Below are 19,408 nucleotides of genomic sequence, written 5' to 3' on the forward strand. Positions count from 1 at the left end.
TAAATTTCTCTACGCGATAGCGGAGGCTGAGATATTTGCACTCCAGATCACGGCAGAATCGTCTGAGCCTCTGGTTTAAACCTTCCACTCTGCTCTCCAAACCAGAGGACCGCGATCGGTTCTGGGAACGACATTACAAATAGTCATCTCAGATTCCACCCCGCGAGCGAGGCTTTTCGCCTTCACCAACTCCACCAACCGTCTGTATGAACTGAGGATGACCTCTTAACCGAGACGGCAGGAGTCATTGGTGCCGACATGAGCAACAATTTGCAGTCGCGTGCACCCAGTGCTCTCTATCGCCACCGGCAGGGCCTCCTCCACATCTCGGATGAGACACCCCCCCCCCCCCCAAGCAGACAGAGTGAACGCAGGCCTTCTTCCCCGACCTTTTCGCTATTTCCCTAAGGGGCTGCATCACCCGCCTAACATTGGAGCTCCCAATCACTAATAAACCCCTCCCCCCGTGTGCCGGCTCGGACTTTTTCTCTAACCTAAAAAACCCACATGTGCACTCCACACGTACTCCGCTACCCTTGTAGCCGCTTTCTGCGTGTAGTGCACGCCTGACCTAGTCACAGGCAGAGCGGGCGATGCCACACGGCCAGCCTCACTGACCATCCGCCTCGTGCGACGCAAACGCCGTTGAACCCGCCACTCCCCTTGGGGAGAGGGTGGCCTACCTGCGCCCGGTACCCACGAAGACGTCTCGACAGCAGGGACCGTGGGTGAAGCATGTAACACCTGGAGTGTACCATGCGACGCACCGGACTCCCCAATGTCGCTACACTCCGAAGCAGCAGCCTGAAGACGACTGACCGTGGCCATCAGCACGTTCAGCTGTTCGCGAACAGTAGCCAGCTCCTCCTGCGTCCGTACACAGCAGTCACACATCCAGTCCATCCTAAGAAATCAACAGTTTACTTTGGAGAGTTAAGTAATCAACTTTTAACTAGAGTGATAATTCACTAAAGACGGCTGATAGCTGACTAAACTGTGGTTACTAGATACTTCTTGTTGGAAACAATGAAAATAAGCACTAACTGTCTCTAGACTGTATTCAAAACAAACACGAAATCTATGGAACACTATTACTAGTACTCGAAAATTAAAGCTTCCTAAAAGCAAAAACACACGGGAAAAGTAGTGACAAGTAAGAAAAACACAGTTAATACTTAAATTTACGTAGCTTTCTGCACAGGAGATGTGAAGCAGATGGCAGTTACGACCTTACAAGTCTACCTGTGACAATATCGGCACTAAATCGTAAATTGCCTTGATCACCAAACTACGAGTTACGCGAAAACTCGATCAAGACTCACTATGTAACAAGTAATTGTTTATGTAAATTTAGCGTCACTTTCTGAATAAAACAGATCTTCAGAATACGAAAGTGACGATAGTTCGTCCTAAACAACAATGTTTTACGTATTTAGTAGATCCTTATTTTTAAAATACCTAGAATAGAAAACTATCATTCATTTACTTGCATAAATAATCACCAGATACCACCCAGTGCCATGCTTCATTTCCATTTCGTTTGTTAGTATCATAGGTAATTACTGGGTGACACACAAGTACAAAATTGTTTCATTTCCTTCTAGATTCTTCATAACTGGTTGTAGGTTTTCTGCTGTGTTTTCTTTACAGTGATTTAGGAGATTGACAATCAGAAGAAGCTGTAGATTACTAGCTGTCGGTGGGTATCGTATTGGGACAACTTTGTATAAAGCACAACATTTTTTTGATATATGTACGAGTAAAACTTACTCTACGTCTACGTCTACGTGATTACTCTGCTAGTCATCATAAAGTGCCAGGCAGTGGGTTCAATGAACCACCTTCGAGCCGGCCGCGGTGGCCGTGCGGTTCTAGACACTCCAGTCCGGAGCCGCGCTGCTGCTACGGTCGCAGGTTCGAATCCTGCCTCGGGCATGGGTGTGTGTGATGTCCTTAGGTTAGTTAGGTTTAAGTAGTTCTAAGTTCTAGGGGACTGATGACCACAGAAGTTGAGTCCCATAGTGCTCAGAGCCATTTGAACCATTTCTGAACCGCCTTCGAACTGTTCCTCTACCGTTCCACTCTCGAAAGGCGCGCGGAAAAAAACGAGCACTTACATTTTTCTGTGCGAGTCCTGATTTCTCTTATTTTATCATCATGGTCATTTCTCTTTATGTAGATGGGTGCCAACAGAATGTTTTCGCAATTGGAGGAGAAAACTGGTGATTGAAATTTCATGAGAAGATGTCGTCGTAACAAAAAAGCCTTTGTTTCAATGAGTACCACTCCAGTTCACATTTCATGTTTGTGGGACTATCTCCCTTATAGTACAAAATGAGCCGCCCTTCTTTGAACTTTTTCGATGACATCCGTCAGTCCCACCTGATGTGGACGCCACACCGCACAGCAATACTCCACAATAAAGAGGACAAGCGTGGTGTAAGCAGTCTGTTTAGTAGACCTGTTGCACATTCTAAGTGTTCTGCCAATGAATCGCGTTCATTGGTTTGCTCTACCAACAACATTATCTATTCAGGTTATTAGTAATTGTAATCCGTAAGTATTTAGCTGACTTTACAGCCTTGAGATTTGTGTGACTTATCGCGTAATTCCCGTGGAGATCTGGGTGTTTCTTGGGCTCCTCGTGTGTCATCTGAAAGCTGTAGGTCCACATTGGGAGGGTGGCTTCGTGGCGAATAAGTAAGAGGTACAAGAACGAGTATGCCTCTTCCTGTCCCTCGAATTTTGAGGGAGCTCACAAAACACAAAGACGATTGTTGGTTTTGTATTGTGCACATAAGTGCATGTGCCTTCAAAATTGGGACTCATTAAACAGTTCTCTAAATTTTCGGCTCCTCATTTTCTATGGTAAATGTTTTCCCAGGCATCTGAAGCAAAAATAAAAGCTGGAATTTTAACCGGCCCCAATTTCGGTGCGTGTTAAACTCAAACAATCCAAAGATGTGAAGGCAGAAATGACTCTACAAGAACGTAATGCATGGGAATTATTTAGAATACTAGCGCTTTTATTTCTAGGCTAGAAAATATGTGAGAATTACCTAGAACGTACAGATGATATAATGCAAAGCTGAAATGTTCTTGGATGCAGAATGCCAAAGTTTCCTAATTGACTCACACAGTGTTTTCCTTAGATAGAATTTGACGGAAGTGTGTGAAGAACTTGGTGAACGTTTTCACCAAGACATTCGGTGTATGGAGTATGGATACCAAGATACGTCTGATACAGCTATATTGGAGAAGTATACGTGGAGCTAAGGACGTGAAACGAAGGCAGCTCCATGCAAACAGGAAGATGCTCTCAAGTTCATTTTATAACTACATTCTCCTCAAAGCAAATCATACCCATCTGAAATCTCTACTGATTGTTATAAGAAAAATGGTTGAAATGGCTCTGAGCACTATGGGACTAAACATCTGAGGTCATCAGTCCTCTAGAACTTAGAACTACTTAAACCTAACTAACCTAAGGACATCACACACATCCATGTCCGTGGCAGGATTCGAACCTGCGACCGTAGCGGTCACACGGCTCCAGACTGAAGCTCCTAGAATCGCACAGCTACCACAGCCGTAAATATTAATTATTACATGGTATTCTGATTGTTCAACACAAACCCATTACTAATATTACGCTACTTTGAGTGAAAGCGAATATTTTGAAATTACACCTAAAATACTGAAATTATGGAGAAACAGATTTTTATTCTTCTATCTTAGAAGAAAGATTAAGGAAAGGCAAACCTATGTTTCTAGCATTTGTAGAGTTAGAGAAAGCTTTTGACAATTTTGACTGGAATACTCTCTTTCAAATTCTGAAGGTGACAGGGGTAAAATACATGGAGCGAAAGGCTATTTACAATTTGTTGTCGAGGGGTATGAAAGGGAAGGAGTGGTTGGGAAGGGAGTGAGACAGGGTTGTAGCCTATCCTCGATGCTATTCAATCTGTATATTGAGCAAGCAGTAAAGGAAACAAAAGAAAAATTCGGAGTAGCTTTTAAAATCCATGGAGAAGAAATAAAAACTTTGGGTTTGCCGATGACATTGTAATTCTGTCAGATACAGCAAAGGACTTGGAAAAGCAGTTGAACGGAATGGACAGTGTCTGAAAGGAGGGTATAAGATGAACATCAACAAAAGCAAAACGAGGATAATGAAATGTAGTCGAATTAAATCGGGTGATGTTGAGGGAATTAGATTAGGAAATGAGACACTTAAAGTAATAAAGGAGTTTTCCTATTTGGGGAGCAAAATAACTGATGATGGTCGAAGTAGAGAGGATATAAAATGTAGAATGGCAATGGCAAGGAAAGCGTTTCTGAAGAAGAAAAATTTGTTAACATCGAGTATTGATTTAAGTCTCAGGAAGTCTAGCCATGTATGGAAGTGAAACATGGACGGTAAATAGTTCAGACAAGAAGAGAATAGAAGCTTTCGAAATGTGGTGCTACAGAAGAATGCTGAAGACTAGATGGGTAGATCACATAACAAATGAGGAGGTATTGAATAGAATTGGGGAGAAGAGGAGTTTGTGGCACAACTTGACTAGAAGAAGGGATCGGTTGGTAGGACATGTTTTGAGGCATCAAGGGATCACCAATTTGGTACTGGAGGGCAGCGTGGAGGGTAAAAATCGTAGGGGGAGACATAGAGATGAATTCACTAAGCAGATTCAGAAGGATGTAGGCTGCAGTAGGTACTTGGAGATGAAGAAGCTTGAACAGGATAGAGTAGCATGGAGAGCTGCATCAAACCAGTCTCAGGACTGAAGACCACAACAACAACAATGGAAAAGTCATATGTGAACACTAAAAAAAATTAAGATAAACGTAAACTTGATTAAATTTTGTTGCCCTGTGGAATCTCTGGCATGAAACATATAAGACAAGGTACTAAGTAGGCAATAATTGATGGTTGATGTTTGTAGTATAATGCAACATCAAATATAAAACAGCAAGTCTTTCCTGAGAGTATTTATCTGGAGCCCTGTCTGAAAGCGAAACCTGGTCGATGAACAACACAGCCAAGAAGAGAACAGAATCTCCTGCCACTGAATAATGCTGGAGATCGGCTAACTAATTTAGAGATACTCAATCGCATTGGAGGAACAGAATTCTATGGCGCGATTTGACTAACAGAAGGGATTCTGAGACATCGAGGAATAATAAATCCGATCGTGGAGGGAAGTGCGCCGGTTAAAAGTTGATGAGTGAGACATAGGTTTGTCGACAGACGCAAGTTCTCGTGGTTTTTAGTTACAATATGGAGAGGTGAAGAGGTCTGAACATGATAGATTGACGTGGAGCGGTGTACAATAGTATCTCGAGGGAAGAAAGAAAGAAAGAAAGAATGTTATGTCATTGTTAGTAGAATGACTCCGGGGCGTAGGTTTAGCCACCCGATCAGAAAGCACTTCTTCCTACACTCCCAATAGCACTTTTACTGCAGTGTGTCGGTTGTCTGCTAAGAGTGTCTGTTGAGTGCAGGCACCTGTGTGAATGTACAACGTGGTATGTTTATGTTGTCCGGCGATGAGAGCCGGGAGGGAGTGAAACCTGGTGCGGTGCATGGCGTACTCTGCTCGAATAGTACACTCTCCACCTGACGGCGGATGACCATCAACAGAGTCATATGTTCTTACTCTACAAGAAACTATGGAGAGGTTTGGAATTTGATACACGGCGTAGGTGCAAAATCTAGTGATCAGGGACGTTTCTGGATCACGAAGGTTCAAAACCGCTTCGAGCCATCCAGATTAAGGTTTTCCGTGATTTCTGTAAATCGTTTCCGCCAAATACCGGGACGGTTCCTTTGGAAAGACTCGGCCTGCTTCCTTCCCCAACCCTGACACATAAGAGGTTTAACCCCATCACCAATGACCCCTTTGTCAAAGGGACGCTAAACCCTAAACTTCCTTCCTTTTGATCGTTTACAGACACCTCTAAGCAGTATTCTCATGATGTCACGAACCGACTACTGTGTGGACAAGTGTAAACAATACATTGTGCTAAGATTGTTTAAATCTTGCGTTTTTACAGGTTCTGATGATCTCTCCAGTATTAGGAGAGAACCTTTAGGCACATACACTGAGTAATGAATGAGTCTGTCGTTGATTCATACCACATTCTCTCATGGAACTATGCAAATATGAAACAACAGCCGGCCGCTGTAGTCGAGCGGTTCTAGGCGCTTCAGTCCGGAACAGCGCTGCTGATACGGACGCAGGTTCGAATCCTGCCTCGGGCATGGATGTGTGTGACGTCCTGAGGTTAGTTAGGTTTAAGTAGTTCTAAGTCTAGGAGACTGATGACCTCAGTTGTTCAGTTGCCATAGTGCTTAGAGCTATTTGATTTTTTTTTTAACAACAGAGTCACATTACAGACAAGTGAACTAAACAAAACCTACATCAAGACTTCCTAGTAATCAGGCTCGTCCTCCTTGTTTCCTTGCAGGAAATAAAGATGTACACAAAAATAAACGCGTGCCGGTACGTGCAACACCGACTCAAAGGAAGGCCTCGGCGCTTGTTCGTGACGTCACGTCAGCTAGGCACGGCGAACGCCTGGTCTGTTGCAGGCATACTCACAATGCTGTTGTGTCCCTCTCTGACACAGGAAAATGTGAAACTATTGGCGGTAGTTGACCAACACACATTGTTCTGAGAGATTTCTGCAATCAATTAATTGTGCAATTCATTACACTTCTTAGCAAATAGTGTACTCCTGAACGTAAATTTCCACCTGTTTTAAGGACTGACATACAAAAACAACTTCATGGTACAGCAGCAACAGAATTCGTGCTTCTTTACCTTATTTGTAAATCTGAGGAAGTTACGTTTGTACTGGGTTGCTTTTACAAGAAACTGTGAACGTATTGGTGCTCTTCTTTAGGTATCTTGGTTGACTACGGGGTGAGGAGCACTGAATATTAATGAAATATCTTGCGATGGTACACGTTGGGGAAGGGGGGTGGGGGACAGAATAAGTGGCAAAAGAGAGATACTTGTTTTATCAAATAAAATTTTTTTATTTTATGAAGTTTCTCCTTTCAGTTGCAAGAAGGGAATATTTATCTTTTCTAATGTGCATGTTTACAAAAAAGTTTAAGCTCAGCAGTATTTTCGATGTATGAAGCTGTTTAGAATTCCGTTCGTTGAAAACGACTGTAATCTAATGACTGACAACAGTTGGACATTTACACATGTAAATTAGTTCACATTTCCAGTGACGATGTCAAACGAAACTAAATAAATAAATAAAAGAAACGAGTTCATTGCAAGGGGGTTGGTGTAACTTTCGATAAAAAAATGGATCAAGTAAATATAGTTACTTAAATGTAAAATTTCCGAAGCTTGCAATGGGGCAAAGCATCTTGTCATATTGATCTACGTTTGTTTCGACAGGATTCAGTAATACAGATCTATGATCTTCATTTGTACCTTTACGATAGTAAGAAAATCTTTCGTCTGAATAAAACTGCAGAATCCAAAACAATACCAAACATTTTGTCCAAAAATAAGAGATTTATAGTGATAAGCACGCCCAGGCGTTTCTGCCTGCAACAGACCTGGCGTTCGCAGTGCCTAGCTGACGTGACGTCACCAACAAGCGCCGAGGCCTTCCTTTGAGTCGGTGTTGGTACGTGGCAACTTGTACGTATGTTAGTTGAAAGACAAAGCAGTACACAAGTTTACTTCCATATCTCTTAAGCAGGCCGCTCTGAACCCAGGATGCCTATCTCAAACTGTTCAGTGCAGCATTCTCTATGTCCTGTTACATTTTTGCACGGTCGCCCTATAGAAATGCCTAGGTTTACGGGCTAGTGCCCATAAAATAGAAATTACCGAGGAGTAAGCATTGCGTAACGGCCACGATGTTCTGGATAGATTAATGAAGAGAGTTGGAGACGGAGGGTGAGGGGTAGTGTGAATTTGTCTGTTCGGGGTGCGTTGATGAAGGCCGCATGCGCCGAAATCGCGAGTCGGGAGGCGAAGAGTGCGCCGAGATAGAGCGCGACGCGGCACCCCGCATTAATGAGGCGGCAGCCGCGTCGTCGTCGTCGTCAGTGCGAACGGCGCCTCTCAATTATCCGGGCGTCGCGGCGCTGCCGGCCCCGCGTAAAGACGCTGGGGCGGGCGTCTGCCGAGGCGGCGGCCAAGGCGGCAGCGCGTGACGACGCAACGCGGGCGGGCATCTCGCCCCTGCCACACCGCCAGCAGCGCCTCTGACGGGGACGCGGGGCACCATCCTGCGGGGCGCGGCGCCCAAACATCACAAACAAGTTTCCTTCTGCGGCCACTTTCCACAGGAAGTGCCGGGTGGCTATAATTGAAGTGCAACTACTCGTAGACATCCAGTATGAGCCGTAATTATGAAGACTTACTGTTGTTGTTGTTGTTGTTGTTGTGGTCTTCAGTCCTGAGACTGGTTTGATGCAGCTCTCCATGCTACTCTATCCTGCGCAATCTTCTTCATCTCCCAGTACCTACTGCAGCCTACATCCTTCTGAATCTGCTTAGTGTATTCATCTCTTGGTCTCCCTCTACGATTTTTACCCTCCACGCTGCCCTCCAATACTAAATTGATAATCCCCACCCCCTTCACCCCCTCCCCTCTCCCTCTCCCCTCTCCCCCTCCCCTCTCCCCCTCCCCTCCTCTACCTGGAAACTGCCGGCTCTGTGGTGGAGAGGAAGGATCTCATGAAGAAAAATTCAAGGGTATAGTGTTCTTTTATAAAAAAAGAATCAGATTGCAGGGCTTGGGTTTCACCTGCTCATCGTTCTCTGCTGTTTGGAAAGATGCAGGTATTGTGAGAAGTAATTACATCGATCGCATTTCTTTTTTTATTAGGACTGCGCAAGGAGTAGCGTTATGAAACACACGTGACACCTGATTACTCGATCGCAAAGCACGCACCACCCGTCATCCCCTGTCCACTGGACAGCACAGGACGCAATGGCACACTTTCCCAGGAGTCGTGATGCACCGGCGGCCCCCGCGAAATGACAAGGCGGACGTCAGCTGCCAAACAATGTGCAGTTGTCAGTAACAGGTCCTGTTACGGCAAGAATTTCCATGCAAGTAAGCTCAGACATCCCGAAAGCTGCTACAAAAGTGACGCTTAACTATTTCTGAAGCACTTCACGAATTCAGGGAAGGGACTGATAAGTAATGGACGGGCTGTGCTGTTACGTCTCTCTCAGCATTGGACCCGCAGCTTTGTGTCATCGCGCCAGCAACATGCTTAGGTGAACACGTACTTCGACAGGTATTTCTCAGGTGTCATGTATCAAAGGTTTGCCACCGCCTCATCATTGCGGGACCTCGACTGACAAGTGCACGTGGTTCGGCAGCTGGCGGCAGCGTCGTCCCTTCGTGTGGGCCGCTGGTGCATCCCGACTCCTGGGAGCATGTGCGGTAGCATCCACTGCGGTTCAGTGGACATGGGGTGACGGGCGCTGCGTGCTTCGCGATCGAAAGATTTTTAACTGTGTGGACTTAGGTGTGATACGTGTTTCATGAAGGTATTCCTTGCGCAATCGGAATAAAAAAAGAAATGCGATCGATGTAATTACTTCTCACAAGACCTGCATCTTTCCGAATAGCAGATAATGATGAGCAAGTGAAATCCAAGCCCTGCAAACTGATTTTTTTTTCCTACAAAAGAACAATATACCCTTGAATTCTACATCTACATGAACCTAGAGATACGATTGTAATTTGCGCTTGTTCCTACTCCACCCCACTATTGATGTTGAAGGTTCAAATGTAAGTAAGTTTCTTTGCTGGTAGTTTGCTAGATAACTCCGATTCATTCTATTATGGTAATAACCCAAGGCCACCAGAAATCCAATGCCTGGTTGCCGTTCACTGATAGCTGGATTGGTTACCATTTTGGGTTAAGTAGTTTGTTACCATCTAGAGTTAAGTACTTTCAGTTCTTATGAATCATGGTTGCTTCTAATCAAGATTTGGTCTAGTGTTTCCACTGGCGGTTTAGGATAAGGTCTAGGAACTTAATGGAATCTCATATTGTTATTATTATTATCATCATTATTTATCATCTGACATACTTTAAATTTCTGAATCACAAGAATACCTATCCATCTACAAAGACTACTAAGCTACTACATATCTCACTTCAGTAGAGTTCTCCAGCATAATGCAAGACAAATTACACCTAATGTCTATTACATCAAGGTCTTGGTTATATATACACATCAAAAAAAGTTTTTCATCAGCCCTGTTCCCAGAACTCCTCAAGATAGACGTTGACTGTGGATATTGTATCACAGACACAGCCCATTTGAGTGTTCAGAGTCACTAAACCCACCCAGGATGTAATCAACCATGCATGAACAGCGCCCATTAGACGGAGGGGGTTCAATTGGCTCTGAGCACTATGGGACTTAACTTCTGAGGTCAACAGCCCCCTAGACGTTAGAGCTACTTAAACCTAACTAACTTAAGGACATCAAACACATCCATGCCCGAGGCAGGATTCGAACCTGCGACCGTAGCGGTCGCGCGGTTCCAGACTGAAGCGCCTAGAACCGCTCGGCCACCCCGGCCGGTAGACGGAGGGGTCCGACAGCCGATCTGTTCCAGTCATTCCACCAGGAAGGAGGTACACGGCTCGTGTTGTCTGCCTAGATGGTCAATACCGCGGTTCGATCGCGTCCGATTTGTTACTTTGTCCCAGGAAGGACTCTCAGCGAGGGAAGTGTCCAGGCGTCTCGGAGTGAACCAAAGCGATGTTGTTCGGACATGGAGGAGATACAGAGAGTCAGGAACTGTCGATGACATGCCTCGCTCAGGCCGCCCAAGGGCTACTACTGCAGTGGTTGACCGCTACCTACGGATTATGGCTCGGAGGAACCCTGACAGCTACGCCACCATGATGAACGATGCTTTTCGTGCAGCCACAGGACGTCGTGTTACGACTCAAAATGTGCGTAATAGGTTGCATGATGTGCAACTTCACTCCCGACGTCCATGGCGAGGTCCACGTTTACAACCACGACACCATGTAGCGCGGTACAAATGGGCCCAACAACATGCTGAATAGACCGCTCAGGATTGGCATCACGTTCTCTTCACCGATGAGTGTCGCATATGCCTTCAACCAGACAATCGTCGGAGACGTGGTTCGAGTCTACCCGGTCGGGCTGAACGCCTTAGACACGCTGTCCAGCGAGTGCACCAAGGTGGAGGTTCCCTGCTGTTTTGGGGTGACATAATGTGGACCGACGTACGCCACTGGTGGTCATGGAAGGCGCCGTAAGGGCTGTACGATACGTGAATGCCATTCTCCGACCAACAGTGCAACCATATCGGCAGCATATTGGCGAGGCATTCGTCTTCATGGACGACAATTAGCGCCGCCATCGTGCACATCTTGTGAAAAAAAAATGGTTCAAATGGCTCTGAGCACTATGGGACCTAACAGCTATGGTCATCAGTCCCCTAGAACTTAGAACTACTTAAACCTAACTAAGGGCATCACACAACACCCAGTCATCACGAGGCAGAGAAAATCCCTGACTACGCATCTTGTGAATTACTTCTGTGGTGTCACCGCTAGACACCACACTTACTAGGTGGTAACTTAAATCGGCCGCGGTCCTGTAGTACATGTCGGACCCGCGTGTCGCCACTGTGGGATCGCAAACCTAGCGCCACCACAAGGCAGGTCTCGAGAGACTGAGGAGACCTCGTCCCCAGTTGTATGGACAACATAGCTAGCGATTGGATGTGCTAAGCCTGGCTCTCATTTGCCGAGAGATAGACAGTAGAATAGCCCTCTGCTAAGTTAACTGGCGACCACCTAGCAAGGCGCCATTTGTATCAGTGCCTATAGCTTACTAATATTCAAGAGAGATGTATTCCAAGGACTAATTAAAAGTTAAGTAAGAAGCATCTACGTACTTTTCTTCTTATTCATTTATCAGTTCTCATGTTCCAGACTTCACGCCCGTCTGCGGTAGCCTTGCGTGCCCTATCGGCTACAGCATTGTGTCTAGGCTGTATGGTCTAGACACAACATTATTGGCGACGAGAAAAAGAGTTTGTATTAATTCGTTTGTGTCATGGCTTCGCCACAATCTCCGGATGTACTGTCCGAATTTTTTCGCTTGCAGACTCAGCAGTCGCAGGCGTTATTGGATGCCCTGGGACAGCTCGTCCAGGGTCAACGTGTGCTGCAACACGATGCGGCAGCCGCCGCTTCATCGCTACCGCTGCCACAAAACGCTGTTGCACCGCAATTTAGACCATTCGTGGCGGCCGATGAAACATGGCAAGAATGGTCCCGCCAGTTCCAGTTTCATCTAACAGCCTACAGAATTCAAGGTAACGAGCGGCAGCCGTTTTTGCTTTCTTGTGTCGGTGTGTCTACCTACCATGTGATAGTGAAATTGTTTCCCCGACGCAACGTAGCAACTCTAACCTACGAAGAAATTTTGTCTGCTTTAGATGCCTATTTCAAGGAAACAGTTAATGTAGTTGCGAAAAGGTATACGTTCTTTCGTACAAAACGTACGGCCGGTCAGACTTATAGGGAGTGGGTTGCGACATTGCAAGGACTTACTAGGGAGTGTGCGTTTGAATGTGAATGTGGCCTCCCTTATTCAGATACTATGGTGCGTGATGCAATTGCACAGAACGTTTCTGATGTTCGCATACGGGAACAGATTTTGAAACTAGTAAATCCCTCCCTTCAACAAGTGATAGACATATTGGATAGGCAAGACACACTTGACTCTGCTCAGGACTCATTTGAAACTTCGCCAGCAGTGTGTCACATTAACCGGCCCGCCGGGCCCGCTGCACGGGACGCTACGCGGCCCTCGCGCCCGTCACAGCAGCGGCAGCCTCCCTTGCCAACACGTGCGCCGCGTAAGCAAGCAACTGCAGTGAAATCATGCCCGCGGTGTGCAACTAGACATTCGCGTGAAAATTGCCCGTCACGCCAAGCTATTTGCTTTTACTGTCAAAAGAAAGGACATGTTCAAAGTGTTTGCCAGAAAAAGCTTAGATCAGACAATCACAATAATTCCAGGCCCTTTGCTTCGCGCCGGAATCGAACCCAGGACAATCAGGCTCGTGGACCTTCGCCCATGGACATTCATGTAGTTCATTCCCACCCGTCCAGTGACACTTTAGCTAACGGTGACTGTGTTCGTCCCACAAACAGTGTGCGTCGACGTCGCCGAAAATCCCGTGAAGTCGCAAGTGCTTCTGTATCTGTATCAGTTCAAATTGCACGTGACAGTCGCTCTTGTCGTCAGCAGGACAATAAACTTTTTGTGGACTTAGACTTTGAAGGCAAAGTGATACCATTCCAGCTCGATACCGGAGCTGCAGTTTCATTGCTCAATCACGACACGTACAAACAACTGGGCAAACCGCCATTGCGTGCCGCAAATGTTAAGTTACATAGTTACTCTGGACAGCATATACCTGTGTTAGGACAGTGCAGCCTTCTTGCCACATACATGGGACAGACAAAACTTGTATCATTTTACGTTCTTCGTTCTACTTCTGCAGTGAACTTGTTTGGTTTAGATTTATTTCAATTGTTTCATATGTCTATAGTAAATCAGGTCCTATCAGTGAATCAGACTGTGCCTTCCGCCAGTGTTTCTAGTCTTTGTGAAGAATTTGCAGACATTTTTGCACCGGGCCTTGGTTGCGCTAAGAACTATGAAGCGCATTTGGTACTGCAAGAAAACGCGCAACCGAAATTTTTCAGAGCGCGCAATGTTCCCCACGCATTGCGTGATGAGGTCGCCAGAACATTAGCCGATTTAGAATCTCAAGGTGTAATTGAACGTGTGCAGGCTTCTCTCTGGGCCTCACCCTTAGTAATTTTGCCAAAACCTTCCGGTAAACTGAGACTTTGTGTGGACTTCAAGGCAACAGTGAATCCACAACTTGTGACTGCCACTTTTCCTTTGCCCCGCCCGGAAGATCTTTTTGACAAACTGTGCCCGGGAAAATATTTTTCAAAATTGGACCTAGCAGATGCGTACTTGCAAATACCTGTGGACGCAGAATCCCAGCGCGTCTTGGTGGTAAACACGCATCTTGGCTTGTATCGCTTCAAAAGACTGCCATTCGGGTGTGCATCCGCCCCTGCTTTGTTTCAGCAATATTTACAAACTGTTTGTGCATCGGTCCCTACTGCTGCGAACTATCTGGACGATATTGTTATCTCAGGAAAGACAGAAGCCGAACATTTGCAAAATCTCCGAACATTATTTCAGGTCTTGCGTCAGAATGGTCTTCGCTTGAGGACGGACAAATGTGTGTTTTTTGCTCGGGACTTACCCTACCTGGGGCATGTCATAAATGCCCAAGGTATACATCCGAGTCCAGAGCACCTCCGTGCCATACAGGAGTTGCCTTCGCCACGGGATGTTAAACAACTACAGAGTGTGCTGGGTAAAATTAATTATTATGCAAAGTTTGTGCGCAATGCTTCTTCCATTTCAGCTCCGCTTCATCGCTTACGCCGTAAAGGTGTTCCGTTCGTCTGGACGACGGAATGCGAACGCGCCTTTCGCCAGTTGAAATCGGCATTACTTTCAAATACGTGCCTTACGCCATTCGATCCCCAGAAACCCCTTTTGTTGATGGTGGATGCATCGGATTTCGGGATCGGTGCTGTGCTTGCGCACAAGGATGGCTCGCATGATCGCCCTATTGCCTTTGCGTCCAAATTGCTCTCATCTGCGCAAAGAAATTATTCACAGATAGAGAAAGAAGCTTTAGCTCTCGTGTTTGGTGTTACAAAGTTTCACGATTTCTTGTATGGTCGTCACTTTACCATCATCACGGACCACAAACCTTTGACATCGCTTTTTCATCCGACCAAGCCTGTACCTCCACGTACAGCGCAGAAATTCATTCGCTGGTCACTTTTTCTCTCGCAGTACCGCTACGATATCTTGTATCGGTCCACTGCTAAGCACGGAAACGCTGATGCGTTGTCCCGTTTGCCTGTTGCTGAGGATAAAGCATTCGATTCTTCCGAACTTGCTTGCATGTTCATTGATTCGGAAACCGATGACGTGGTCGAATCGTTTCCGATTGATTTTCGTCGTGTAGCTACAGCCACAGCTGCTGACCCTGTCCTTGCTACTGTTTTGCGTTTTGTTGCTACGCAATGGCCCTTGTCAAAGTCACGGATCGAGGATCCTTTGGTTCGTCGTTTTTTTGCTCACAAGGAGAGACTTTTTGTCCGACGTGGTGTTTTGTTGTTGCGTTCCGATTATGATCAGTCCAGAGTCGTGGTACCACGTTCGTTACAGTCCTCTGTCTTAAAGCTTCTTCACCAAGGACATTGGGGTATAGTGCGTACGAAACAACTTGCTCGTCAGCACTGTACTTGGTTCGGAATCGATGCTGCGATTACGAATATGTGCTCCTCTTGCGTGGCGTGTGCCGAACAGCAATCCGCACCGCCGCGGCAGTTCTTTGCCTGGCCGAAAGCCACTTCCCCTTGGCAACGCTTGCACATCGATTTTGCTGGTCCATTTTGGCATGCTCGATGGTTGGTTGTGGTCGATGCTTTCAGTAATTTTCCTTTTGTTGTCCGGATGTCTTCCACGACGTCTTCTGCCACAATCCAAGCCTTGTCTGTTATCTTTTGCATTGAAGGTCTTCCGCAGACTATTGTTTCCGACAATGGCCCACAATTCATGTCCGCTGAATTTCAGTCATTCTGCAAGGCCAATGGTATTCAACATCTGACATCCGCGCCGTTTTCGCCTCAGTCAAACGGTGCCGCGGAACGATTGGTCCGGACTTTCAAGTCACAGATGTTGAAGTTGAAAGAGTCGCATTCTCGGGAGGACGCATTGTTGCTCTTTTTGTCTTCGAATCGCTCTCAGCCCCGCGATGGTCGCTCGCCGGCTGAATTGCTCCATGGTCGTTCTCATCGCACCTTGATGTCTTTGCTGCATCCGCCACATCAGGTTCCTGTGCAGCGGCAGACTCCTGCTTTTGCTCCTGGCGACGTTGTCTATTACCGCACCTATCGCGGTTCACGGCGTTGGCTCGCAGGTCGCATTCTTCGCTGCCTCGGCCGCGCGATGTATTTGATTTTGGGGGCCTCTGGTGAGGTGCGTCGGCATCTCAATCAGCTGCGCCTCTGTCGTCGCCTGGGTTCTGCCGCTCCCCGTCTGCTTTCAGCGACGGTGCCGTCAGGTCAGCGCCCTGAGGACCCATCTACTGGCTCGCCTCATCCCCAGGTGTTACCGACGCTGCCTTCCATTTTGCCTCATGGCGACGCGCCGCCGCCGCCGCAGCAGCCGCCGCCGGCGCCGCTCGCAGTGGACGCGTCGCTGCAACCGCCACGCGCCTCCCTGGGTCACGCGCCGCCGCTCGCTTCCCGTGCCCAGCCGTCCTCCGCCATGGACCTCTTGCCAGCTCCAGACCAGATGTCGTCATCGCGCGTCGGATTCCCCGACGCAATGGAGGTCGACCCTTCGGCCCCTCCTGTCTTATTACGTGCGCATACACCGCATGTTGACGTGCACCCTGGACTAGGTTTTCAGGCGTTTCCTAGCTCCCCTCGGACCGAATGGCCGGGTGCGGGTGGCACAGCCTCGCCTGTTGTTAGGCTCCCCACCTCATCGCATACGTCAACATGCGGTCCTCCCCACGGCGGGCGGAAGCCTTATCTCACGACCGTTCGCCGATTTGCGGGGGAGGAATGTGGTGTCACCGCTAGACACCACACTTACTAGGTGGTAACTTAAATCGGCCGCGGTCCTGTAGTACATATCGGACCCGCGTGTCGCCACTGTGGGATCGCAAACCTAGCGCCACCACAAGGCAGGTCTCGAGAGACTGAGGAGACCTCGTCCCCAGTTGTACGGACAACATAGCTAGCGATTGGACGTGCTAAGCCTGGCTCTCATTTGCCGAGAGATAGACAGTAGAATAGCCCTCTGCTAAGTTAACTGGCGACCACCTAGCAAGGCGCCATTTGTATCAGTGCCTATAGCTTACTAATATTCAAGAGAGATGTATTCCAAGGACTAATTAAAAGTTAAGTAACAAGCATCTACGTACTTTTCTTCTTATTCATTTATCAGTTCTCATGTTCCAGACTTCACGCCCGTCTGCGTTAGCCTTGCGTGCCCTATCGGCTACAGCATTGTGTCTAGGCTGTATGGTCTAGACACAACAACTTCCTTCAGGATAACGACATCGCTCGACTAGAGCGGGCAGCATGTTCTGCAAACATGAACCTTATCGAACATGCCTAGGATAGATTGAAAAGGGCTGTTTATGGACGATGTGATCCACCAACCTCGTTGAGGGATCTACGCCGAATCGCCGTTGAAGGGTGGGACCATCTGGACCAACAGTGCATTGATGAACTTGTGGATAGTGTGCCACGGCGAATATGGGCATGCGTCAATGCAAGAGGACGTGCTACTGGGTTAGAGGTACTGGTGTATCAGCAGTCTGGACCACCACCTCACTGTATGGTGGTACAACATGAAATGTGTGGTTTTCATGAGCATTAAAAAGGGCGGAAATGATGTTTATGTTGATCTCTATTCCAATTTTCTGTACAGGTTCCGGAACTCTCGGAACAGAGTTGATGCAAAACGTTTTCTGATGTAACAGAGGAGCGAGTACCGATCCCTGCGGTGTGGACAGCTAATGACTCTTCGAGCGGGTACAGCGAATTTTCTTCCAGCTAACTTGTTAATCAATTTTGTTGGCAGTCTGCATGGAATAAGTTGTCAAAATTTATAAAGCAACGTATTGCCTCCAAAGCGTATCATATGCTGCACTTAAATCAACGAATGCAACTGCTATTTTCTGCTTCGTTTGGTAACCTGCTTCAATAAATATTGTTACTGATAAGATTTGTTCAGTGCAGCTCGGTGCTGATGGTAATCCTGCTTCCTCAACAGGGAGGTTCTGAAGGATCACTGGACAAATCCGATGGTATAGACTTATTTCAAGAAACTTATAAATAGTGCTCAGTAGTGCGACTGGGCGATAGTTCTTTGGACTTGCCGGGCTGTTTGTTACCATTATTTTTGAGTGCTTAGTTTTTTGAGAGACTGAATCATGTATCATAACGTGAGATACGACATCCGGCAGTCATCTTTCTGTTTACTTTCCACAATTCAAAAGAATTTCTGGATGGATTCTATCACTTTCCGGTGCCTTTCCAAGTTTTAGAGTATTAAGAGCAGCAGAAATTTCGGATACAGAGAAAGTTCTTGAGACCTCAGGTTGTTCATTAGTGTTCTTTTTCAGCATTGTAAGTTTGTGTATGATGTGTCTTGCATGAGTTTTACCTCATGGTGCTCTGCATGTAGACAGAAAATGTGCCGCAGTCCAAATACCTGATATACGAGTATTTTTTTAGGTAAAGTCATTAGCGAGTGGAGAAAAAAATTAAGAAACCAAAATATCTGATGTTCCTTCACTGCTACTGCAGTACTTTTTGCAGACTGTGAGGCTATAGTTCTTGTTGAAAGGCCACTCACAGCATGTGAGCATTTGATGGGCCCGAGGTTTGCTCCCGGAAAGTTGTAGTGAACGATTCCTCTTCGAAGTGTTCCTAAATGTTACCCTGGAAGACAACCGTTCGACTTCAATAAGGACACCGGCTATTTGGGTGTCACACATAACACCACGCACGAACCCACAAAAGTTTATGTAATTTCAGACTACCATATGTAGAGCAAGTTTCTTAATGACACACAGTGCCATTGTACGTATAAGAAGATGTGAAAAGTACAGAAAACCAAAGTTACTGTACGTACACGCTACAGTTTTGGATCAATACCTGGTCGAAAATACGAAAACAGATTGTTTCCTTCATTCTGAAACTTTGATACACTACAGCTCTTAAGCTACGCGTTTGTGACCACGGGTTCAGTAACGAAACGTGATCACTTTACCATACCGCATAACAACAAAAATCTGCCAGGTTTTCTCGGTGTGACTGATTAACAGTGAGCTCCCGAGTGTTCAGCCTAGCTGCCGTGTGCAGAAAACGGAAACAAGATGGTCGAACACCTGGAGGCGGATTGTTAACATACTAACTGTTGTTGGTGTTTCTTCATGCACTCTGGGTATTGCAGTACGAGGAAAACAAATCATACGTCGCATATTTTCTTGGCAATACTATCGCTCTCATAAATAGTTACGCAGATGTGTGCATATCAAACAAGATTTATTAAGACAGATTTTTGTTGTTGTTGTTACGGCCTTCACCTCCCCCCACCCTCTCTCTCTCTCTCTCTCTCTCTCTCTCTCTCTCTCTCTCTCTCCCCCTCTCCCCCTCTCCCTCTCTCTCTTCCGCGTCCGGCCATCCTGATTTAGGTTTCCGTGATTTCCCTAAATCGCT

This window comes from Schistocerca nitens, chromosome 7, assembly GCF_023898315.1.
Source record: "Schistocerca nitens isolate TAMUIC-IGC-003100 chromosome 7, iqSchNite1.1, whole genome shotgun sequence".
NCBI lineage: Eukaryota > Metazoa > Arthropoda > Insecta > Orthoptera > Acrididae > Schistocerca > Schistocerca nitens.